This window comes from Artibeus jamaicensis, unplaced genomic scaffold (genome assembly GCF_021234435.1).
Source record: "Artibeus jamaicensis isolate MK-2021 breed Jamaican fruit bat unplaced genomic scaffold, CSHL_Jam_final contig_233, whole genome shotgun sequence".
Classification (NCBI taxonomy): domain Eukaryota; kingdom Metazoa; phylum Chordata; class Mammalia; order Chiroptera; family Phyllostomidae; genus Artibeus; species Artibeus jamaicensis.
The window spans coordinates 17,898,021-17,924,608 of record NW_026521486.1 but is presented as its reverse complement, the minus strand read 5'-3'; positions in this window follow the sequence as shown (position 1 = coordinate 17,924,608).

The window sequence follows — 26,588 nt, the reverse complement described above, 5'->3', positions numbered from 1 at the left end:
CTCCTGCCGCGCACCATTTATTTCAGTTTACTTTATCTTTCTTGCTCTCTTTTAATCTACTAGGCAAAGCATCACCAGAAAAGAAACATCATTGATAAGTGAGGATTGTATTTACCTTACAAATTTCTCTTTAAGACATGGCTATAGATATGCTCCTGGTGGTTCCTGAAAAATATTGTAACCTGCACTATTGATGGTGGTGGAGATGCAAGCTACCATATTTCTGTGGCAAATATAAAATGCTGGAGAAGTATGGGATATACTGTCACAGAAATTGCTCTCTGGCCTCCAATGACTTGGACAAAACCAGGATGAGGACTGTGAGATTTAATAGCACCATGGTTATACAACTGTAGTTTAAACCCATAAACCACAAATGCATGTTTGACCAAAAATAAAAAGAATCTGAGCATTATATCGTCCTAAGCACATTCTTCCATAGAGTAATGTTGGGGAAGACTCTAGCCCCAAGTGCTTAACTTTGCAATTCAAAAGAGTTGTGACTTAGCTTCCCTTATATAACATGGGCAGCTTTTCATTATGTTTATTTGATGCAGTGTTATTGAGGCAATATTTCATATGAATAATTCATTTCTACTCCAACTTTATCTAGCAAAGTCAAAAGCAGAATCCTAAATTTCAAAACAGATCAAAGAGTTTTTTAAATAAATTGGAAATGCCTTGAGTTGCCTGCTTTCTGAATCTCCCAGTCTTGTCTATGCATTAAGCAAGCACTTACTATGGGCAGTTGGATACGAAAGTTATTAAATGTTCACAGCTCTCTCTGTATTTTCTTCAGTGAAGATGAATTTTAGTGTCCCAGTTTTGCACTATTTCCTCTTGTTCTTATCCAGAAATTGAGTTCTAGGAGAGCAACTCACATCCAAGGAATTTTTTTTATACATATCCTTAACTTTGGTTGTGTCTGACTTTCTGAGGCTGTCTCAACTCTGATTACCTTCTGTTCCACTGGGCAGTCTGGTGAACACAGCAGGCAGGCTGTGGTGGATAGAACAGAGCAATTACATTTGGATGCTCAAGACTGCCAGCTGCCTGGGGACGCCTCGCCACAGCCTCTCCACTGTGGTTATCCTCCTTTCAGATCTCACCGAGTCATGCAGGAAAGTCGCCCTTCAAAATGATTGACAGCCCCAAAAATTGCCCCAGCTTTATCCAGCCATGGGAGCTACAAACAAGAGCAGAACTGTCAGAGAGAAAAATTAAACATGAGGGAAAAAAAGAAACATATTCAGAATCACTGAGTCATATCTAAGCATCCTTTTTTAAAAAATGGTTTTAGGCCAATAGGAGAAAAATACGAATAAATAAAAGATCTCTAAAGTCATCAAAAAATGCTCGCCCCACGAGTGACAGTGTTGGAAAGGGCCTTAAAGGCAGTAATTTGGCCATCTTCTTGTCACTCAGAGGAAGACCATCTTTCCTGGCTGAGGCAGGTGGGCATTGGGGGAAGAGTGTGGTGGAGACATCAGAGTACAACAAATAATGGAGTCAGAAAAATCTTGCTTCGAATCCTAGCTCAGCCACTGACTAGGTAGGGGTCCTTAGGCAACTTGCTATATATGTGTGAATTTCTGTAATAGAGGAATAATGCTACCTACTTTATGAGATGTTGTTGGAAAATGTAAATAAGTTTCTGTTTCTATGGTGTCTGATACACAGCAGGAAATAGTAACCCTTATTCTGTAACCTGGATCAAGATTTACAGAAAGATATTTTTCTAATGTTATCTACTATTGCCCAGTCAGTACTACATGTTGCAGATAAATGAAAATTTCTGCTCCGAACACAGTGTTTGCAGTAGATACTGTTCGGCTGTCTATTCAACAGCCAGTTCTATCTCCTGCTTCATATGGGTAGAACCTGCCTGCGTGAAGAAGGCTTGAAATTCCATTTACTCATTTCCCATCATGTCTTGTGCTGAGCATAGATGAAAGTTGCTGTGGACCTCTGGGATGGAGTGCCTTCCCTGATAAAAGGAAGAGGAATGTGAAGAGAAAATACTTTTCTGCTCTCTCACTTATCTGTCATGTAAGAATATCCTGCGAGTTCCTGCATTCATCTGAAATCCTGAGGAAACAGTGAAGCAGACTCTGACCTTGCTCACTCACATTACAAACCTACCGAACTAACCTGAAAATGACATAGCACCACACTCCTTGTAATGAGAGATAATGAAGTGCTTCCATTGTTTAAGTCCATCTCATTATTTATAGCTGAAAAAATACAGTATTTGTTTCCCTGTCTTCCTCCAAGACGTGGAGAACTTTTTCCATTTTACATTGAGCACTTGAGCTGGAATATGCAGGTGTTATTCAATACGGGTTTGTCTTCATGAGTAATTGATTTTCAGAGAGGTTGAGTAACTCATTCAATGTCACACAGCAGAGAGTGGCAAAAAATAGTTGAAACCCAGGCCTGTCTGCCCCAAAGGCCAGTCTTCTCAGAATGCTGCTGCTGGCTGTACATAGAGCTGTCAGCCACGCTGATAAGAAATATTTAAGTAGGTGGAGCCCATTTTCCTTTTCTATCTCTATTTCCAATTTATATTCTGAGCAACATGATCCCACAATTCCCAAACACTGACCTCCTTAAGCAAAGTCGTGTTCTGCAACTTCCCCTTCTACGTCCTCCTTCCCATCAGAATTTGCCTGTTCTAGGTTCCATTCCCTCAATAAGCCACATGCTTCATGAGGTTAAAGCTAGATATACTGTTAAATGAATTTATTTCAGTGGGATCCTTGTTTGGAGAATTCCCTCAGTGGAAGTTTTCAATGTCCTAGTGGCCCAGAAAGAGAGGTGCTCCTTTCATATCACGGGGTCAGATACCTTCCTCATGTATGGAGGACTGGTTCTGCCAATGGAAGTTAGCCAGGGTACGGAGCATGATTAGAGTTCACTTATTCCTGAAGCAGGTACCTACTGGGCACCTCACTCACTATGAGAGCAATATCCTAGGTGCCAGAGATATGGGGGGAGATCATTAAAAATTAAGTGCATAGTATTTTGAAGTGGTGAAAAATGCTATGAAGAACAATAAAGCAGGCTAGCAAAAACAGCTTGGTGAGGGTGGACTGCCTCACTGAGAGCGATCAGGAAAAGTGAAGTGGGAGAGGAAAGATGAAGGAAACTATAAGAAAGCTATGACCTTCTTCTTACAAAGTAGGAAATCAAGGATCACTGATAAACCTGGTTGAACAAGAAAGAAGAATTTTACTATGTTAAGGCCTCACCTGATGTCGATAGGTTCTACAATGTTAGGCAAAATGACGTATAATGAAATCAGTTTTACCATAGGCTAATTCGTTTATGTTCCTGTGGCATCTCATCAGTGTTATAACAAAACAATTTGAACAAAATGGCATTTAAGGACCTGCTTGCTATATTTAAAGTTACAAAGATAATCAGTATAAAAACTAAAAGTCCTAGAGGAGACAGAGTAGAAAAAAGGGGCATCGAAGGTGAGCTAAATCTTCATTTGTCACTTCTAGGAGTCAACAGAAACTGCTTAATTGGGAAAATGGGTTTTATCTCACATGCCAACTTTCACTGATGAGCGGTGGCTGCCTGAAGCCTCCTGAGTAGGACTCCACACATCAGACCCTGCTCTTCAAGAAAGTGTGCTGTGATCAGTTCATGAGCGCCATCTGCCATGGGTGTAAAAAGGATCATTGACAACACAGAGGCCAAAAACTATCATCTACACTCGGAGCAACACCGGGTCATCTGGTGATGGGATGGACAAGGACTGGGAGAAAGCAATAGCAACAGCAGGAATCGGTTGTATCAGTCAGTATTCAGGAAGAACACGTGATGGCAAGGGAATTAGTGATATGACTGATTCTCGTGTTATACTTTTAGTTTGAATTGACAGCATTCTGAAATGTACAAAGGAGATAAGCTATAAAAAGACTGACAAAAACCAGTTAGCTTTACTTCTCTAACGTAAAGAGTTGTGTGTGCTGGGTTTCAAATCCTGACTTTTCCAAGTCTTACAGAAGAATTTAAGCATTAGAGTTTCTAAGACATGTGTCTTTCTTGGTTGGATTGCATCCACTGACCCATTTAAAACCAGTGAAATGTATTTTGGGTATTAGAAGCCTTCAATAAAGAAAACTTACCATTGGTCTAATAAAGCCCTCCCTGCTGTACCAATTACCTAAACAGAGGAAGCCGAGATACCAGGGTCTCAGCTGTACCATCTCGCCAAATCCTGGGAACACAAACAAAGCTTGAAATCTTGTCTCTAATTAAATCATGTGGAGCCTGGTGACTTTGCTGGCCTCCTGCTCAGCAGAAAACTATGTGGAACTCTGAGCAGGCTCCCCTGGTGGCTAATGTCTCTAATAAAGACACAACCTCAGTCTGTGTCTGTGCTCCCAGGGACAGGCACCAAATGAAGAGAACAGGAACTTTTGTGGTTATCAGAGGGGCACAGTTAGAGAGCTACCTGCTCACTAAACAAGGCAACTGTGAAACTCTACATTCCTTCACACCCTAACTCCTTCCCCACCTTTGTGAGAGGTGCCCAGAGAGGTAAGTACTGCAAAGAGTCCCACACCAGAGTACTCATTCACATTCCAACTCTGATACATTTATTTACACATTCAACCAATATTCTGCTCAACACAGTGCTGGATGATAGACAACACACTCTCTCCCATTCCAGTACCTGAGACTCCACCAGTAGCCAGGGCACTTCACTCTACAGTGTTAATTCCAATAGGTATTCATTGCTTCCAGTGCAGCCAGACAGGCTGCCCCTATGCCAAGGACCCCATTGCCCATGTGGGATAACTAGAGAGGCTATTTCCCAAATACCTCTTCCCCTTGGTCCAGGAACCCTAAAAGTAGACACTGATCCCTATAGATTCTTTATTAAACACTCCTGTAGAAATGGCTCAGCACATTATCAGTCATCAATACCTTAGCATGACATGTTTCCAGGTGAGAGCCTACTGTGTGCCATGAGCTGTGCTAGATGGCTTAAATCTATTCTATAATCTTTGAAACATTCTAGCAGGGTCTAACCACTCAACACACATGTGCATGCATGTACACACATGTACACACACAACTTTTAAGGACCCAGTAAGTACAGGTCATTGTGTCAAGGTGGAGGATGGTTTGGAATGTGGTAGATAGAGGTAAATCACATTTGACACTGTTCACCATACAGGAGTGATAAGATATATACATAAACAAATGAAATACAGTATAGAGTGAATTTATTGCCATAACAAAGGTGCAAAGTACTAGGTCTGGGATTTAGATATGCTAAATACCAGGCTAGGACCTAGTCATTCATTCAACACATATTTATTGAGCACAAATGGACTCATTCATACAAGAGACCATGCAGGACCAAATACTGTAAGCAAAAGCAAAAACAAAAACAGAAAACAGGGTACGCAAGTAAGGGTCAAAGAAGAAGAATATGAAGACAACCATAGAAACTCAGCTTGATGAAGTTTATAAAAAAAGAAAAGTGAGATATAAAATAATAGACATCATGTAGAGCCAGATGATGGAAGGTTTTTGTATGTCACACTGGATATTTTATACCTTATTCCATAAACAATAAGGAGCTATAGGAGGTCTAGATGGAAAGATTACATGAATTGGAAATGGATGTAGTCAAAATTCTGCTTTCCAAAGGTTAACCTTCAAACAATGTATGGAAGCAATTAAACTAACATTAAATCAGGTAGGAGACCAGCAAGGAAATCACTGAGGGTCTAAGAGGGAATTAGGACCATGAGATAAAACATTTGGCATTACTGGGTTCTGAAACAGGCAACATGAGCTCCTTAAGCCCAAATCCTCAGTAATATTCTTACTAAGTAGATTAAATAGTGCCTGGCACAGAGTAGGCACAAGATACTTGTCAGAGATAGATAAGTGGATGATTGAAAGAGGGAGGAATTAAAGATGGTTGGTGTTTGGAGCTAGACGTCTAGCAACATCTTTGGAACATATTTGAGAATATGAACCATGATGGAACCATGTTGCTGACTGAGGGAGATGGGAGATTAGAAAATATCTGGATCATGGAGTTTGGGGACAGCATGGGTAAGCTTGGAGTTTATCAGAAGAGCAGAAGGCAGAAATGGAGAATAAGAGAGGGTACTAAGCTGCCTCTCAGAAGAGGGTGTGCAAAGTTGTTGCCCTATGGTTTGGGAGGGTGGCTGACCCCAGCAAGGACCATCAAGTGAAAAGGAGGTTGACAAGCATTGCATCAGGACAAGTGCTCACATGAGATACTGGTTCCAAGATGAGTTTGCAGAGAGAATTCCAACAGGCCTGTGCAGGAAATCTGATTATGCCACTTAACTGGGTCACATTATTAGAAATTTCTAGATCTTGATTTGTTGATCAATAAAAAGAGATAATTCTGTCTGACAGGGTTACTCCCAGAATAAATGAGATAGCAGTCAACTCCCAAAAACTCTCACTCACCAAAAACTTGTAGTCTGAGTGGTTACTGGGAGGAAACGGCCCACTCAGGTCAAACATTCCCCTGTGGCCAAATATTCCGTTTTGAACAGTGAGATGTGGCAGAAATGACACAGAGCCAGGATTCTTTAAGGAGGAACAGGTGAACTGTCTCTGTTCACTTTTCCCAAGCCAGGCACTGGATTCCCCAGGATGTGGAGCAGCACCTTGGACAGGGCCTGCGTAGCAAACCGTTGTGTGGAAGAAAGCTGCCCTGGAAGAGACCAGAGCTCCAGTATCAGAGAGTTGTGTGGACAAGAGATAAGTTTCCTTGGTGTTGAACCACTGCAATCTTGTGGTTTATTTGTCATACTAATGATAAATGGAGCAAGGATTAGTAAATAAAGAACAGATGAAGCATGTAGCACTCTACTCAGAACTTCATAAACAGTATCCAGGAATAAAAAGAAGAAAAAAAGGAATAGAACTTGTGATGATGAGCAGAAGTAGTGGTTTACTCAGACAGACTGGCTTTGAGGAAGCTCTGAGATCTACGAGGTCTGGCTGCTCTTTCTTTCCTTAGGAGTGCTTCCTCTGAAGCACAATTGTTAATAGTAGTTATGTTTGAAGACGTAAAGAGACAGGCATCTTCATAGAAATGAATGAATGAATAGGAGTTCATGTGCTTCCTGAACCTATATTTTACATGTCCCCATGCCCACACCCCCCCACACACATACACGTGCTCACCCATCTCCCCACTCCCAAGCCAGGTTGAAATCTTTGGCTTGGAATTTGGAGCTGCTGTTAACCTCCTATGCCCTGGACCTACAGCCCATCTCCCAGGCCTCTTCCCTGGATATACAGAATGATCACCCCTTGAAAGATGTCCACATCTCAATCCCCAGAACCTGTGAATGTGTTACCTCACCTGGCAAAGGGATTTTGCAGATATGATTAAGTTAAGGGTCTTAAGAAGATTATCCTGGATTATCTAGGTGGGCCCAATATAATCATAAGGGTCCTTGTAACTGAAAGAGGGAAGCAAGAGGTTCAGAGTGACAAGAAAGATTTGGTGACAGAAGAAAGGCCACAGAATCAGAAAGAGACCTGAAGACACTATGCTTTAAAGATGGCGGAGGAAAAAGCCACTAGGCAAGGAATACCAGTGGTTCATGGAAGCTGGGAAAGGCAAGAGAACAGATTCTTCCCCAGACCGCCCAGAAGGAACCAGCCTACCAATAGCTTGACTTTAGCCCTGTGAAATGAATTTAGGACTCCTGACTTCCAGAAATGGAAGGAAATAAATAAGTGTTTGAAGCCACTAAAGTTGTGGTGCTCTGTTACAAGAGCCATAAGAAACAAATACATCTCCCCAGAACCAGCCCCCATGACTTGGATGCTGGGATCCTCCCTGCCTTGGCTCAATGTACTGGCCACACAGAGATAAGAAGCTACTCTGAGTTCACAAAGCCTTAGACCCCAGAGCAGAGAAGCAAGTTGGGATGCTGATGTACAGAGCCTCTTCATCGCACAGATGTCCCACTCTGTGATCCAACCATTATCCATCATGGGCCAAACCAACCGTGACAGCACACTAGATAACTACCAGCTCTATTAACTAGGAAATGACTTCTCAGCAACCTAAAGGATTTCACAGTCATCATATTGCTAATCCATTATGGGGAAAGCTTGACATTTTTTCTTAAGTTCTTTGCTAGGTAGCCAATTAGTCAGAGGACATTGGAAGATAATATTTTTATTGAAACTTCTATATCAGCTAGATTTGTTTCATGTATTAAGCAATATAATGGGTGACTTTCCAAATTCACTTCATGTTTTAAAAGATTATAATGAGCACAAAATTCACCTAGACCCACATAACACCTCCTCAAGTGGAATCAGTGGGCCCCCTTTATCCTGCTTCCACTGCTCAAATAGGGGAGGCAAGGCAGGGGATGTTATAGGTAGAATTCATGCTGCGAAATTTATAAGTCCTAACCCCCTAAGTCCAGTACCTCAAAATGTGACTGTACTTGGAGATAGGATCTTTACAGAGATAATTAAGTTAAAATAAGGTTAACAGAGCAGGCTCTAATACACTATGACTGGTGTCCTTATAAGAAAAGGCAATCATGACACAGACATGCACACAGGGGAGACCATGTGAAGATGCAGGCAGGAGACAGCCATCTACAAGCCAGGGAGCGAGGCTTCAAAAGAAAGAAAACCAGCTGAGATAGTTTATGTTGGAGAACAGCTGCAAATGATAAAAGCTACAGGAGCTTTCAAGAAGCAAGACCACCCCACCACTGGATTTATGACTTAAAACAGCAAGAGATCAGCTCAATCCAACGTGGCAACTAATTTTACTTTGTGGTAACCCCTAGCCTTATTACCTGCTCATTGTAATACTTAAGCATGCTAAACAACATACCCCCTCACCACCATGATAAGAAATGAATGGCGCACATAAAGACAAAAGAGCCAACTGAGCTCCTCCAAGAAATCTCTACTGCTTTCCCAAGAAGATCCTAAATATGCCTCCCCTGTTGAATACCCTTTGCCCCAGTTAGATGAACCTCAATAAAGCAAGCAAATTCCACCAAAGTGAGGCTGCTCTGCATGTGGAGTAGCCCATTCTCTGTCTCTCTGCCTCACCAATAAACTCATTTACTTTAAACTCTGTGCTGGTTTGTATCTGAATTCTATCCTGCACGAAGGTAACACCAACAGTGTGTCATGGATCCTCGACTACCGGGACACCCAGAACACCTCATCACAGTGACATCTTGATGTTGAACTTCTTGCTTCTAGAACTGAAAAGACAAATTTATGTTATTTAAGCTGCCCAGTCTGTGCTTCTTTGTCATGACAACCCTTTCAAATTAATACAGGGGGGTTATCTTTATCAGCACCCTAGAAAGATTTCTCTACTCAATGGATAGCCAGAATTAATGCACTAAGATCTTGTTTCCCACATATTCAACTTTTATAAAAGTAGCAAACTGATATCCTAAGTTTTATTCATTGCACCAACTAATTAGGTGAAAGGAACCAATATTTTTCAAACACTTGCTATACACCATGTACTGTAAGAGGTTCTTTACGTCTGTTATCTCATGTAATCCTCACAGGAGACATTGTTATTCCATAAAACAAAAGAACAGGTGAGGAAACTAAGGCTTAAAGCAGTTACCTGCCCTGCCGGAGGCCATGTGGATGACACCTTGTGAAATTAACATCAAAATTCAGCATGAGCTTCTCCACATGTAGCTGCATGTTATTTTTGTACTGATAGTGGTATAAGTCTCCCAAGGAGGTATGACAATTAACATAGACCTTCTTCTGGCTCCTCTGAGCTTGGGGACTATTTCTGGGGAAGGGATGCAAGAACAGTAAGAGGATGAGAAAAACAAAAGGATTCTTTTTCATGTATACATAGGAAACAAAAATTTGGCTGCCTATTGAGAGGGTACACGCATCACTTCCACTCCCCTGGTAATGCTGCTGAAGCCTGCTGCTTGGGGAGTGCAATAAACAAGTTGTAATATATTAGCACGAACAGTTGCAACGTGCTCCTATAGCTGGCTGAATTCCTGAGAAATGGTTTTTATGGCACCGATCTCCTTGGAGACCTTAAATAACAGCCTAAAATGTATGGTACAGAGATCACAGTGTTTATTGCTTTAGTTTCTGCCTTGTGTTCTGCAATTTATAGTTTTCCTGATAAATTGGGATCCATCTAGCTGGTACACATTATGTGGGACGGTGGAATTGTCTCTTCTACATTGAAGGATTAGAAATGGGCAGATGCCTTGATGGTGTAATAATGGCACCAGCCCAAGCTGTGCATGTCACACAGGGCCCAGGCTGTGTATTTGGGCTCATTTTAAAGAGGAAAGAGCTTCCATAGTAGGACTGCGCACCTTTCTCCAACTACCGATGCCTTGTAATCCCGGAGGAGCCAGGCACTGAGCTAGTAATCTCATACTGTCATCAGAAGCTGGCTAAAAGCAAACAAATTCAGCATATCATACTTCTCTGAGGACTAGGGTGGGTGGGGGGGGCAGTGATAAAGGGGTCTCTAGTAAAATATTCAAACTAAAATTATATTCAGAATCTAGGAATAGAAGGGTGGCTTATTATAAAGAACCTAGGAGTACACTGTTCCCTATTTTCCATGGATGAAATTAAAATAGAGTCTGCTTTTAGTGGCTATGACTGCTCTATAAACAATTAATTTGACATTGGAAGTCAGATTTTACGGGTCATGAACAAGAAATCCATGAGAGAAAGCTGTGAATTTGTGTTTCTGATTTTCAGCTGATCAATCTGTTGGCTTAAAATTATTTTTTAGAAAAGAAAGAGTTATAATTAAATTGTGTTGTTTTTGGTTTTGATGTTTCAGCTTTTTAAAAAATCAAGCTAGTATGCAGGGACAATAACTTTCTTTCAGCTGAAAGTCTGGTATAGATTTTAGCATTCGGACATTGAAGCCCTTTCAGATCCCACTGGCTGCTAATCTGCAAAAGATGAAGGATTTACACAAAGGGTCTCAACTCTGAAGTGTCACTAAGTTCTACTGGGTCAATAATTCTTAAAAATGAATTCAAACAACAAAGCTCAATAATTCTATAGATACAGTTAGCTTGTTTCTGTGGAGGAAAAAAAAGAAAAAGTAAAAGACATGAGTTGGGTATGAGAAATTGAAAAGATGGTTAGAAGAAACCTTCCCCTAACACCTCCCACACCATAAGTTCTAGATCTTCCTTTGAGCTCAAAAGGTGCCCAGTTTCTGTAGTAATAACATTTTCCACTGTGTGCACGAAATTCATAGCTCAGTCCTAGATGGCCAAGTTTCTTCCTAATGGGTCTGGTCCTAAGATAACATGCCCATATAATGTCATTGGGCCTCCTGGAAATGAGAGGGGGATTAAACGGGCCTTCAGTGCTGTGAGAGAGTGGCTACAGCCCCTGTAACACCAACTGCTGCTACAGAGCAACTCAGAGCCAGTTCTGTTAAAGGTCCCTGCCTGGTCAGGCATAAGGTCATGAGCATCTTCACAGGGGTTTTACCAATGATCACGCTAACAAAATTTGAGAAGTGGAAAGACAACCCTAATTGCTTAATGTTTTATAACCTAAAGCAAGATTCTCAATGGCCTTGTCTCCTGAAATAGATGAATTTTGGCAATGACTCCTCTGAATGCAAAAGTCCCATGTGCAATGGGTAGACAGAGAGGGAAGGAGGGGAAAATTGACAAAATAGGGGCAGAAGGATGCAGTGATTGGCCCAAATGGGCTGATCTAAGTGCCTGACAGGAAGCACTTCTCCTGGATCCTATTACCCCCACACAATCCCAAGAGGTAAGAATTGCTACTATTATTTCAATTTAACCATGAGGAAACTAATACTTAAACAAAATGACTCATTCCAAGGTATACAAGCACCAAGTGATGGTGTGATTTGAAATCAGGAAATCTGCCTCTACTATGTACACTGAAGTTGTAGGGCATCATCTCTGATAGAGTTCACCAAGTTCAACCAAGCAGCCAAGCAAAGTTCACCAAGCAACCTGAGACCTATCTTTGGGAGTGTACTTTACTCATCATTAGGGACTACCTGCAGAGTGATGCAATGTAGACACATGCAGGTATCAAGACCTACCAATGCATCTACACACAAGAAAGCACACTGACAGCACAGCATTTCACAGCCAAAAGCTAGATGACTTACAATGGCTGTTTTAACGTTGTTGTGGGACCATCTAGAGTGGAGCCACTTCTTTAAAAACATTCTTCTTTGTGATATTTTTAATAACCTTCCCACCCTTCCTTTGCCCCAGTTATCTCTCAATGGCTAATCCCTTCCTCCTGTCACTAGTTCCTCTCACCCAGAACACTTCCAATTACTGAGCTGTTAACCGGAATGAAACAACCTCACAGACACTCTGGGGTAAGCCCAGAGAAATGGCAATCACTGCTGCAAGCAAGACATGGCCTCATCGTAAGAGAACAAATCAAAAACACACAAGCCTTCACACCCTGATTACTTCTCAGAGACAAGCCAGTCAGTCATCTGTTGGAAAAATTATGTTTCTTCCTTTTTCTCCTTCCTTCCTTCCTTCCTTCCTTCCTTCCTTCCTTCCTTCCTTCCTTCCTTCCTTTTTTTTTTTCTTTCAAGTAAAATTTCCAGCCAGCCACGCTCATAAGAATAGATAAACACAGCCAGGAAAACCATTAAAATTATAACCAAGAGCTTGAAAGGCTAGGGGTACTTCAAGCTCTCACGGTGATTTACAGCAGCCACTTCCTGAAAAAGTAAGAGGCCTCCTGTGAAAATAAGACTGTGTTCAATAGGCACCTTCTCTGGCCTTCCAACCCAAAGCCACACTTCGAATCAGTGGGGAAATAAGGGAGAAAGGTTATGTGTCAAGGCCTTTGTGGCTGATATCTTGATCAGAGCCTAGGTCCTCCCTTGCTTGTCTTTGTAGTGAAGGATTAGTTTTTCTGAGGATAGGGTTTCAGGGAGGGGTAGTTTGAAAGGCTAGTTATCTACTCATATCGGAATGGGAGAGAAGTCCAAAGACCTGGAGGTCCCCAAAAAGGAGCTCCCCAAAAAGGACCCTCCAGCCTGATATTCTATTAGCTGCTCCCACTCTCTTAGCCTTTGCTTGGAGGGACAGTATGGGATGGTCCTCCCAACCTTCGGAGTGGACTCCGGCATGAATTCGAATTATATGCACATTGCTTCAGCAAAGGCTCAGGGGAGCTCTTGTGATCCATCATCCTTATCCTTTTGTTCCAGTTCTGGGTTCATCAAACTACCCTACAGTCCTAACTCAGTGATTTTAATGCCAGGAGGAGATTTCTCTGGAAAGTGCTTTTTTTTTATTTTTATTTTTTCACTTTAACAATAAAACCCAGACAACAGTATTATAGGTGAGTTCTAATAAACATAGAAGGGCTTCCCATAGCTCACAAGGTCAAGGCCAAAACCTTAGTGGGTCATATCACATTCTTTGTGATCAGGTTCCTGCCCTTTCCTCTGCCCTTACTCCCTCTGCTCTCTGCTTCCTACTTTAAACTTTAATACACTGAACCACTCATGGCAGTTCATTCACCACCCAACACTGAGTGGGACCTCCTCTGTGCCCCAAATATGAACTACTAGTCTTTGAAATGTATAAGATATGTGTTTGTACCACGTGAATAGATTGCCCATGTAAGCTCCATGAATTCAGGAGTCTTGATTTCTTCTGTTTGCTGTCCAGTGTACTCCTAGTAATTAAGGACAGTGCCTGGCACCTAGCAACCACCCAATAAATACATATTGAATAAATGGAAGTTGAGTAAAAAAGCATGCTACAAAATATGTACACTATACTTCTTTTAAAAAGATTTTATTTATTTACCTTTAGAGGGGAAGGGAAAGAGAGAGGTATAGAAATATCAATGTATGGTTGCCTCTTGTGCATCCCCTGCTGGGAACTGGCCTGAAACCCAGGCATGTGCCCTGACTGGGAATTGAACCATGGTTGTTTGCTTTGCAGGCCTGCACTCAATCCACTGAGCTACATCAGCCAGGGCCTACACCATACTTTTTTTTTTTAAAGATTTTATTTATTTATCTTTAGAGGGGAAGGGAAGGAGAGAGGGAGAGAAACATCAATATATGGTTGCCTTTTGTGCATCCCCTGCTGGGAGATGGCCTGCAGGGAACCAGCCTGCAACCCAGGCATGTGCCCTGACTGGGAATTGAACCGCGATCCTTTGATTCGCAGGCCCGTGCTCAATCCACTGAGCTACACCAGCCAGGGCCTACACCATACTTTTTTTTTTTTTTTTTTTTTTTTTTTTTTTTTTTTTTTTTTTTCCCATACTTTTATATGTGATCATTCGTATTGGAAAAAAGAAAAACAGTAGTATTTTCTATGAATATATGTATGTATATTAATGCTTAGGAGAAGATCTAGAAAAACACAAACTGGAAGTACACTGGGGGCATAGTAGGGAAGGTCAACAGAGACTTTAGCTTTAATGCTAATGTTAATGTTTTAATTATTACAAGGAAAAAATTCACATATTACTTAGCTAATAAAAAATTAATTTAAATATTTTTAAATGCATTATTAAAAATACGATGTTTGCTTCTGAGGGGGAAAAAACAATCAACCCAGTGTTCTTTTATTTTTCTCAGTCTAGAAATGGGATGAGTCCCAGATTTTGAAAACAGGACTTAGCCTGCATGGGCTGGAGAATTAGGGATGAATACCAGGGCAGGACTCAGGTCATCTCAGGGCAAAGTGGTGCTGTGGCAATCAGGGAGAAGAAATGGGTCCAAAAATTTTTACTTAGATAGAAAAGTAAGGGATAAAGAAGGAAAATGAATTGTAAAAAATCCAGAGCAAGGATGACTAGCACTGTTATACTGCCAGCAGATGGGCTGTTTGGGAGAAAGACCTTGCTTTGATAGGAGACTGGAAGTCAAATTTTACTATATTACCTTTTTGAGCTTGCCTCCCAAAGCTTCTATTTACACATCTGTAAAATGGGGCAATAACGTCTATTTTACAGAGTTGTTATAAGAAATAAAAGAAACAATGTATATAGACCACACAGCACATAGCCTTAGAATAAATAGCAGTCCCCCTTCCCCCTCTGAGGGAACAGAAGAAAACAATGCATAAAGGCAAGAGGTGAAAAGGACATGCCTGACCTACCAAGGGATTTGCTTCACCAGATCTCCAGACAACTCTAAATTATGACTTTGCTGATAACCAATCCTTGATGAGATAGCTCTTTGCTCACCTGGATCTTGAACACCATCGAAGAAAAAATATCAACCTGCTGGACACTAGGAAAGGAATAAATAATTAAGCAATGTTGTGAGTCTTCTTCTTGGATCTTTAAGTGTAAGATGAAGAGGAAAGAAAAGAGACAGAGTTCTTTGCTGGAAGAAGAAGCACGAGCATGTCACACTTTATCATGAACTCCCTAGTCTTCTTCTCCTGTTCTCCATGATGAGGACATCCCAGAATGTGCTGGAAGTAGAGGGCATTAGGGAGAGAAAAGGAAGGGCAAGAATAAGCAACCAGAGAGGGACCAAAAACCCATGGTCCCTGTCTTACTGCTCCTACATGGTGCCAGAGCACCTAGCTTCATTGGAACAACTGTCATCATTATGTCCTATCCACATGATGCCAGAGGCTTGATAACTGCCCAAATTTTGCATGTTTGTGGTGTTTCCATGAGCAGCTGTCAAATGACCCAGTCATTCTAGAGAATTAGAAGAAAACAAGGGAAAAGAAAAGGATTTCCCCCTCATGTGCCTTTCCCAATAACTTGCCAAAAAAATCAATACACACATCCACACATTCTATTTCAGAGACATTTTTACCAATCAGAGGACCTTCCATTTCATTACATTATAGACAGCCACACACATGGTGACATTTAGGTACATTTTTATGATGACATGGAGGGAGGTTAAGAAAATCAGTTCTGGAACCTAACTACCACAGGCCATCCTGCTTTCTTATGTATTAAGTTGTATGACTTTGAGCATGTTTCTTAGTTTCTCTGAGCCTCAGTTTCCTTACCTGTAAAATCATAAAATGTGGATAATATTAGTACCTACTTTATTATTACAACCTATGTCATCAATTTACTTTGAGGACTAAGTGAATAAACATAAAGCTATTAAAACAGCAGATTATACTAATGCAGTTGCATAGATAGGCATATAGTTAGAGCTTGATAGCTATTAGTCATCATCATTATTAATATTAACAATTTAATATCACAAAATTGTTATGGATCATATGAAACTATCGCATCCCTGCACTCTGAATATTGTTTTCGTCCATCATTATCTGGTCTCACTTAATTCTATGATAGCCCTCTTATGTAGGATACCCTTGAATATCTGTACATACATTATTTATCTATGGCTTTTAGTAAGGCTTATAAGGCATAACTTAGTAGCCACATGTCTAGTTTTTTTCTGGGATAACCCAATTTTATTCTCTATTCATAAAAGGCCTTGATTTGCTAAGTCATAGCTTAATGAGATTTAATTTTGTATCACTGCAAGATTTCCAAATACATAATTTTATAAATCAAGCCGTAATTTTTTGGTCTTGACTTTTCATTCTGAAAAATGGTTATAACAAGCATATGTGATTTTAAAACAATAGGTTCTAATGATTCCCATGTCAGTTACAACACATCTAAGATTTTTTTTTTAAGTGGTGAAGGCTTTTGACCTAGAGATTTGCTTTGTCACTAAGGAAGCTGGTTTCCAGCTTGGTCACAGAGTGCTTTATGCAGGGTGCAAGCAATTAGAGTACAACCTTTCTGATTCACACTAATGACCACAAGACCTACCAAACACATGATCTACTGACTTTTACTTATTAGTGAGAATGTGAAGAGATGAGGTGAAAACAAACTGGCTATTTTATGCACTAAAAATATGAAAAACACATCTGAATGTTATTTGTACTGAGTTATTTTCCAATTTACAGTATTTCATGCCCAAGACATTTGAGAATCCAAAGCTTCTCTAAAGCAAAGTAAATTTTGTCATCCATGCTATTAGAGTGTGGAGGGGTTCACAGAAAATGATTAAATTGGCTGGATCTCAAACAAAAAAAAAATACTGGAAGAAACTACTCTTTAAGATTTGAGAAAACCTGGACGCTTCATCCCTGTGTCATGGAGCTGCTATATGGCTTCAAGCATATCATACATTTATTTTTACAATTGGACTGCAAGGCCACTGAGCTCCTTCAGTGCCTACCAGTCTATGAATTATAAGAATGCCCATTTGGTTTTAAAAGAAATCCTGGTACAGATATTGTTTTGCTACTTTACCTTATTTAAATTTCTCCCCTCTCCCAAAAGCCCCTGTCTGGATTAAGGCAGAAAAAATCCACAGCCTGTCAGTCCATAAAGATCCCCACTGTTCACTCAGGGACATGAAGTCCCCTACCCTAGAGCCATGCCTTGGCAATCAGTTCAGTTCAACTATGGATAAATGGCTCCAACTTACCACTTTCTGCTGGGCTCCACAGACATGGTTTTGCCCTCAAAAGCTGAGAAGAAAGATATACAGGTTCACAAATACTTTAGCCTGAGACTGGTAAATTCTATTGGAAAGATACAAGGTAATCTAAGAGCTTGAGAAAGATAGCAATTCTAGGGCACTCTGGGGACATGCCACAGAGAAGCTGGAATTTGGAAGGGAGTTAGAGAAGTTGAAATAAGTTGGCAGGGCATTTTAGGAGGGAAGGCTGCTATCGTAAATAAATAGATTCAGAGGAAAGAGGTGTAATGAATTCAATAGTGTCCCCACCCCCAAAGATATGCCCCTGTTCTAGCTTCTGGCATCTGTGAAAATGACTTTCAGAAACAGGGTCTTTACAAATGTGATTAAGTTGAGGATCTCAAGATGATATCATTTTAGGCTTAGGGTGAAACCTAAATCCAATGGCACTATCCTTCTAAGAGATAGAAAAGGAGAAGGCACAGATAGACAAAGGGGAAAAGGCCATGTGATGATGGAGGTGGGGGTTAGGGTGATGCAGCCACAAGCCAGGGAACACCAGAAGCAATAAGAAGCTGGAAGGGGCAAGGAAGAATTGTTTCATAGAGCCTTCAAAGGGAGTTCAGCCCTGTCAACAGCTTGATTTAGGACTTGCGGCTTTCAGAACTTTGAGAGAATAGATTTCTGCAGGTTTTTTGCCACCTGGTTTATGGTGATTTGTTATGGAAGCCTCAGAGAACTAACAAAGGAGATGTTTTCAGGACAGGAATATGAGAAGGCCCACATGGCTATCTCCTGAGTGGTATTCATTGGAGAAATGGAGACTCAGGAAAGAAAATAATGAAAGGATTAGACTCCAAAGAAAGGTTCAAGGAATGGAAAAACAAAAAAGTATTGGAGACAATTAAGGTTGTATGTGAGACAGGCTTTCAGGGGAAGAGATTAGAGACAGGAAACTATCGCAAAAATTTCCAGAAGGAATAACAAAATTAAATGGAAATAGTGGCAATAGAGTTGAGATCTAGCAGATGTTGGGTGCAGGATTTTGTGATTACTTGGATGGGTTAGGGGGAAGGGAAGTGAAGTCTAAGCAATTCTGTGGAAGCTTGAGTGTTCAAACATAGGAAAAGAGGCCAGCATAAAAGAGCAGTGTTTCATCAGAGAAGGAGAAAGAGAACTAGTGGAGTACCAAAGGAGGCTGGAGACTGGAGTAGAGGCCACTGTCTAGCCTTGTGGGCAACAAATTTAACAAAGACTTTGGTGATTAGGCAACTGATGGTGGTTTTCAAGAGCCAAGTAGCTGTGATATAACAAGACAGTGATACACTTTTGTAAAAGAATAAGAAATGAAATGGACATATCTCATGTAATGTACTGCCTTAAGATTATTCTTATAAAAGAGGGTAATATGTAAAATATAATGAAGTAAAGCAGTATGAAGAAAGTGTGCTCTAGACTTTGATCAGCCTTCAGCAAATTAACACACTACCCACAAAGAGCCCCTGCTAACCTAGAAATGATATGGGAAACAGTAATTCATAGCATAAATATGTTCACCAGATGAGCAAATACTCACACCAAAAGAGCTATCACTCAAGAAGGGTACCTGGGGGACTGGAATATAACATGAATCTGTGTTTATCCAGGAAAGACATCAGGCAAGGATAGCTTATGTGTCATAAGCTGATGATCCTAGAGAGCCAGGGGTTGGGGCAGGGATAGCATGAAGCCATGGGAAAACCAGGGGTAGAAAGTGGGGATGAGGTAGGGCAAGCCAATGCACCAAATGACAACTTTGCCTACTTTGCCATTCTGTCTAGGGACAGCTTCTGCCTTGTGGGTCCTCCAGGCACTCAGTGATTTGTTCTGGTAATTATCTAGCAAGTACCCTCCAAAGAGAATTCAAGGAATGGGTAATAATCTGAAAGTACACACTGCCTCTGATTTCTAGGACTTTTCATACCCTCAAGAGTATTTTTCAAGAGTGTTCAAAAAAGTGCAAGACAGTTGCTTCCAGTCCAAGAAGATTTTGTGCAAAGATCCTCAGGGAGCATCAGAAGCAGAGAAATTTTAAGTGGACAAGACCAGAGGTCACTCAGCCCTGCTCTCTGTAGCAGTGTGGGTCATTATCGGATATGTGTTCCATACAACAAACCCTCAGCTCCTCATTTCTTCCTGTTTGTTTACCACATGACATATGAGGGTCTGTAGTGTCCAATTTTTCTGCTAGCAGAGAATATCCAGAAATACAATGACACTTGTAAAGAAATATAAATATGGCTAGATAATTAGGATATCTAAAGGCCATCAGAGAGATCCCTTAGCCTCTCCCCTTCATACCCCACAGACCCTGCTTTTTGCCCTCAAAACTGGTAAGATTTACTGTAGTTTAAAATGTTGTCTTCAAAATTCCACAGATAGATTTGGTCACTGAGGATTATATAGAGGAAGGAGATAGGAAAAAGTAGGTTCCCATTTTGTAGAAAATTAGACAATTCATAATAATGATTGACTTATTTATTGTAAGGTTTGAACAGAGACCATAAGTTGATGACCACATACAAGCTCAGGGTCTCATGGAATGAAGAAGTGCCTCAACTGTCTGAAGTCCTGTGCAAAGAAGTCTTTAGGCTTGGCAGTAAAGATTCTGTGACAATAAGAAAGACCTGAGGGCCCAGGCTGGTGACACTCAGTAGATTGAGCATGGGCCTGTGAACTAAAGGGTCGTTGGTTTGATTCCCATCCATGGCACATACCTGGGTTGCAGGTCGGCACCCCAGTAGGGGGCACTCAAGGGGCAACCACACATTGATGTTTCTCTCCCTCTCTTTTTCCCTCCTTTTCCCTCTCTCTGAAAAATAAATAAATAAATTCTTGGAAGGAAGGAAGGAAGGAAGGAAGGAAGGAAGGAAGGAAGGAAGGAAGGAAGGAAGGAAGGAAGGAAGGAAGGAAGGAAGGCCAGAACAAAGATGAGAGACAAATACTGACTTCAGAAGTCTTCAGAAACAACCATTCATTCAACAAGTACTTACAAACTTTCTGGCATGAGCCAGACCCAAGGCTAGAAAGGCAAGGAACTCAAAAGAGTTAGGAAGGAACCCAAAGATTCAGCCTTTATTACAGAATGAACCATGTTTAAGATGACACTGCATGGTGTTCCTCAAAAGTGGAAAGAATTTTCCTCAAGTTTCAGAAGTGGTGAGACACGAGGGCAATGCCAGAGGTTAGGGAAGAGATGGCGACAATGGCCCATGTAGTGGCGGGAGATAAGGAAGAGTCCAGCATCCCCTAGAAGTCTGTGCCTGCTTTGGAAGTACAAGAAGTACACTAAGTTCTTGCCAAAATAAGGACTCTGGATGTCCCATTGTCTCAAGCCTGGGTCCTGCACAGATCTTCTGAGGCATGTCTCTTATTTTTTCCTTTCCAAGACCTCATCTCCCTTTTCCTCCTAAAAGAACTTTTATTCCTTCTAGAAAAGTCAGTCCATGTGATTCAGATGAGGCTAACTCTGCACTAAGTCTGACCTTTCAGAATACTCAACTCCCTGGTTTCTGCAACCAGATTAATCAGAGTCCCAGCCTTTACTGTGAGAGCTCTCTTTTCTGCTAGACTAGAGAAAAAGCCAAGAGTCAGACAGAAATGTGGAGCCATGAAGAAATTTCTGGAGCTCTTGGATCGAACCTTACCTAAAGACAGATTCTACTTCTGTAATTTTCACTACCTAATTCTTGTCTGTTTTCTGTACTCACAACTTTGTGTTTAATACAAAACAAAGCATGTTCCAGGTACACTCCTAAATCAGGCTTCAGGTACACTCCTAAATCAGGCTTTATGAGAAATAATCAAGAAGTGGGAGGGAGCCAAAGTCACAGAGTCCCATTGCCAAGCCAGCAATCCTGGGAGCCTTTGACAGAAGCTCTCTTTAATGCACAGCCTCAAACTGCTATCTTACCAGCAGCCCTGCTCAGTATCCAGCTCTTCTATTCATTTTTATTATTTTAATGACACTTATTAGAGATTTTAATTACAAAAGTTATATATTTTATCATTGAAAGTGTGGAAAATAAAAAATGTATGTTTCCACCACCCAGAGGGAAACAGCTTTGAATACTTTAACATACTTCCAACCCTTTTAATCTATATATATCTTTTTAAATTATTCTCCTCCTTTTTAACTTACATACAACATGAACATTTTCCCAGATTGGTTAATATTTTAGTGCAGTGTAACTTTAATGAAGCATAACATTCTACCCAACAGATGCGCAGTAATTTATTTAACTAGAACCCCACTGCCAAGTTGTTTCCAGGATTGTCCTGGGATACATAACACTAGAAATTTTACAGACATCTTCATTCTTAAGATATATGTTCTTAGGACATAGTTGCTTATTAAAGGGTATGAACTTTTCAAGGTTTTTACAAATGTTTAAGAGACGCCCACAGAACTTTTCTCTTGGCCCTTTTGGTGGCAGTGGGAAAGAAGATTCACTGTTACATTGCATTCCTCGCATAATTTGAAGATATATATTAGTTTCCTATTATTATAATAACATATTGCCACACACTTCATAGTTCATAGCACCCACTTACTGTCTCATTGTTCTGAAGGTAAGAAGTCCGACATTCTTTGATGGGTCTCACGAGGCTACAAATCAAGGTGTCAGTTGGCCTGGCTCTCATCTGGATGTTCTGGGAGAAATTCCAGGCTCCTTCAGTCATTAGCAGAATTCACTTCCTTCTCACAGTTTCCAATGTGACTCCCTCCATCATCAAGCCAACAACTGCAGGTGGTATCCTTATGCTCATAGTGTCTCTCATTTTCCTTCTGCTCTATCTCTCTGACTCCCACCTAGAAAGTTCTCCGCTGTTCAGGGCTCATGTGAGGGTATTGGGTCCACCCAATAATCCCACATAGCAACCCTATTTTAAGGTCAATAACTTTAATTATACATGCAGAGTCCTTCTAGGCAGGTAATGGGATATAGCGGCAGTTTCCAGGGTTTAGAGCATTGGCACTTTGGGGGATGGCCACAAAACTGCACTAAATAACTCTACCACCCAGAGTCACCTGACTAGCCATCACTCCTCCCACAGCAATGTTTGGGGGGACTGGTTCAGTCTTTTCAAACATGGTGTGGGGAAGTGTACCCTGCGCACCTACTGTAAGTACCCCAGCGAGTTCCCAATTGGAGTCTCAAAATTGGAATCCCAAGAGGATTGTCTTGCAAAACTTTCCAGGATCTCTCATTGCTAGAAAACCGCGGTCCCCATCCCTCAGTGGCAGACTCTGCTCCAGGTTTATATGCAGTGCTATACCACTGTAATAAACTATACTTTGTCATGTGCTCAGGATGTTGCCAGTCAAAAAAGAATATAAAAATTCAAGTGTTTTTACATACAAGTATAAGCCTATGAATGGTAACTCTGCCCCAAACACATGTGTAGGTGTCTACATATATGTAAATGTTATTGTGACCTATTAGGTTGTGTTTTCCCCTCCTTGAATCTAACTCATTTATTCCTTATTAGTTTTCTGCGAAGGTTTTCTTCTCTATGGCTAATTTCGAAGGAAATAGTGTGACTTTTCAGCAAAAGCAGTTTCCATGGTTACGCTGAAGTCTTACTAAAAATAGTGCATGATGTAACCAACCAAACTTTAACTACTAAAGCAACTACACAAAATGGATCTGCATTTCTGTAGGAAGTTTGTTCTATCGTTCAAGCTGTGTCTATTACACATGAAGAGAATAGTCTGAATTATTTTTAATGTCCGTGATTCCAGCTCCTCAAACACATTTGTGGGCAGCTTCCAAGCTGTTCAGGCTCTGGAATTATTTCTAACATTGTGTAAAGGAAAAAGTCAGAGAGACAGAGAGATGGTGTGGGAAGGGGAAAAAGGAACAGAAGGAAATACGTACTTACCTGCTTCATTTTTCCCCAAGAGATAGCATCTCCCTTTTCTCACATAGTCCTTTTAAACTGCCATGTTGCATAATGTAAGGAAAAGGCATTAACTTTCATTTGATTCTTCTACAACCTCTAAATTCCACAGCTAGCTACCTACTTATTCTTTTTCACTTTATTTTGTGGGCTTTCTCTTGAGTAGTTGACTCAAGGTTCGGTACCAGAAAGAACTGCAAGAGGGGTACCCATTCATTTTATTATTTCTCTTTCATTATTTCTGCTCACTCTCTTTTATACAACACCAGGAGAGTGCAGACACCTGAGATTAAAACATCGTCCTTCTTGAGTGTGGTGTTCTTTATCCTTATTATTTTTGAACTGTCACTCTGCACAGCTGGGTCTCTGTCTCCAACATCCTTGTTCCCCACACTTCCTATATTCAGGAAAGAGAATCAAGAATGGCAGTCCCGCCCAGCCAGTGTGGCTCAGTTGGTTGGAGCATTGTCCCATGCACTGAAAAGGTCATGGGTTTAATTACTAGTCAGGGCACCTACCTAGGCGGCAATTCAGTCCCGGGTTGGAGCGAATGCAGGAAGCCACCAATTGGTGTTTCTCTCACATCCATGTCTCTCTCTCTCTCTCTCTTCCTCCCTCCCTCCCTCCCTCCCCCCTTCTCTGGAATCAACAAATATATAAGGGGGAAAATCTAAAAAAAAAAAAAAAAGAATGTCACGCCCATCTACTCCCAATGTCATTCTCCCCTCCCCCAAAAAACTCTGAAGTCAGAAGTCAATGAGAGGCTAAATCTTCCCCCTCTTGAACCCCATACTTAGTAACATACTTTGTCTGACCTCAAGACCAATTCTACCTCTGAGACTGCATTTGTTATTTCTGCCACAATGTGATACTCAGATGCCATTCTCTCTCTTTCCCCTACAGTTGTTCAGGGGGCCCACTCCAAACAAAATTTCATCTCAAAAACAAATTCTTTTCACTTGGTCTCCATCTGGAAAAGCCCTAGAAATATTCCTGATTTCCTTTTGGAGCCAAAATAGCAATGCTTGTTTCTTGTTATTTTGGAGACTCAACAGGTCCCTCTCAGAAGAATGTCAGCATTTTATTAAGTTCATAACACTAGAGTGAGAAGGCTGGAAATGATTTTTACATAGCCATAGCCACTGCATATGCTGGAAATTTCTTAAGGGTATTTTTAGGGACACTGTTAACAACTATAGTTGTTCACAGAGCAATTTAAAAGTCTATGGATTAGCCCTGGCTGGTGTAGCTCAGTGGATAGAGCACGGGCCTGTGAATCAAAGGATCGCAGTTCGATTCCCAGTCAGGGCACATGCCTGGGTTGCAGACTGCTACCCTGCAGGCCAGTTTCCAGCAGGGGATGCACGAAAGGCAACCATACATTGATGTTTTCTCTCCCTCTCTCCTTCCCCTCTATAAGTAAATAAATAAAATCTGTAAAAAAAAAAAAAGTCTATGGATTATGCTCAACTGAACTAACATGGCAGTGTTTCTTTAAAAATGCTATCTTCTTAAGTAACTGCTTTAGAAGTGCACTTGAAGCTCACATTTTTTAAATGGCTTTTCATGGCACACCTTTAAGATTCATTTGTTTCTCATTAGCTTCTATGGAATACTAACTTCTGAATACAGTGCCAGAGATGGTACCGGACCTTGCCCAGGCACTCTTGGGGGATTATGTAGAGACGGTATAATCGAAAGACAAAGTACGCGGAAAAGGAGATGCAGGGAGTTGAATGTATTGAATTTCCTATAGTTTTACTTATTTACTTAGATACTTGAATGGAGACAGTCAATGAAAGGGTTTCATTTGAAGGCCTCATTAAAGAAATCCGTTTTAGGACTTCCAGCCAAGATACTGTGTGGAAATACTGTGCCTCCTCACACAACCAAAATTAAGGACAACAAAGATTTAGGAACAAAAATATAATCAGAAAAGACAGAAAACTGAACTGTACGAAAGTTCGACAACTATTTAACCAGACCAGTAAGAGGGGCAGAGTCAGCAGCCTACGGAGAGGGGTTGAGGCAGGAAAAGGCAGCAGCTGCCAGACTCGGGAGCACAGGCAGCACAGGGCTAGCAGACCCCAGGCATAAAGAGGAAACGAGCAGACCCAGTGAGGTGTGCAAGGCGGCTAGCTGACCACAGTCACAATTCACATGCAGATAAACCAGATGAAAATGGTCAGTGAGACAGACTGTGCAACCCAGGGCCCCAGCACCAGGAAATAAAGCCTAAAAGCACCGATTGAAAAAACTTTCGGGGGTTGAGGTGCCAGAAGAGGCTCCCAGCCTCACAGTAGAGTTCATTGGAGAGACCCACAGGGTCCTAGAACATACACAAGCTAATCCACCCAGTAACCAGCACCAGAAGGGCCCAATTTGCCTGTGGGAGGCAGCAGAGGGGACTGAAATTTGAGAGAGATCAGAGAAGTGCCATTGTTCCCTCTCTGACCCCTCTCCCACATACAGCATCACAACTCAGCCACTGGGTTGCACTCTGCCCTGGCAAACATCTAAGGCTCCACCACTCATATGTAACAGGCTCAAAAAGACCAAAACACAATGGCTCAAATACAAGAACAAATCAAAGCCCCAGAGCCAATACTTTTAAGCCACCAAAAGATAACCAACCTATCAGATGCACAGTTCAAAACACTGGTGATCAGGATGCTCACAGAACTGGTTCATTTTGGTCACAAATTAGATGAAAAAATGAAGGCTACACTAAGTGAAATAAAGGAAAGTGCACAGGGAACCAATAGTGATGGAAACAAATCTGGGACTAAAATCAGTCGAGTGGACCAGAAGAAAGAAAACAAACAGGAAAAAAAATGAGGAAATAAGAATTCAAAAAAAATGAGGAGAGGCTTAGGAACCTCCAGGACATCTTTAAACATTCCAACGCCCAAATTATAGGGGTACCAGAGGGGGAAGAGGAAGAGCAACAAGTGGAAAACTTATTTGAACAAATAATGAAGGAGAACTTCCCCAATCTGGCAGAGGAAATAGACTTCCAGGAAATCCAGGAAGCTCAGAGAGTTCCAAAGAAGGTGGACCCAAGAAGGAACACACCAAGGCACATCATAATTACATTACCCAAGATTAAAATGAAAGACAGAATTCTAGAAGCAGCAAG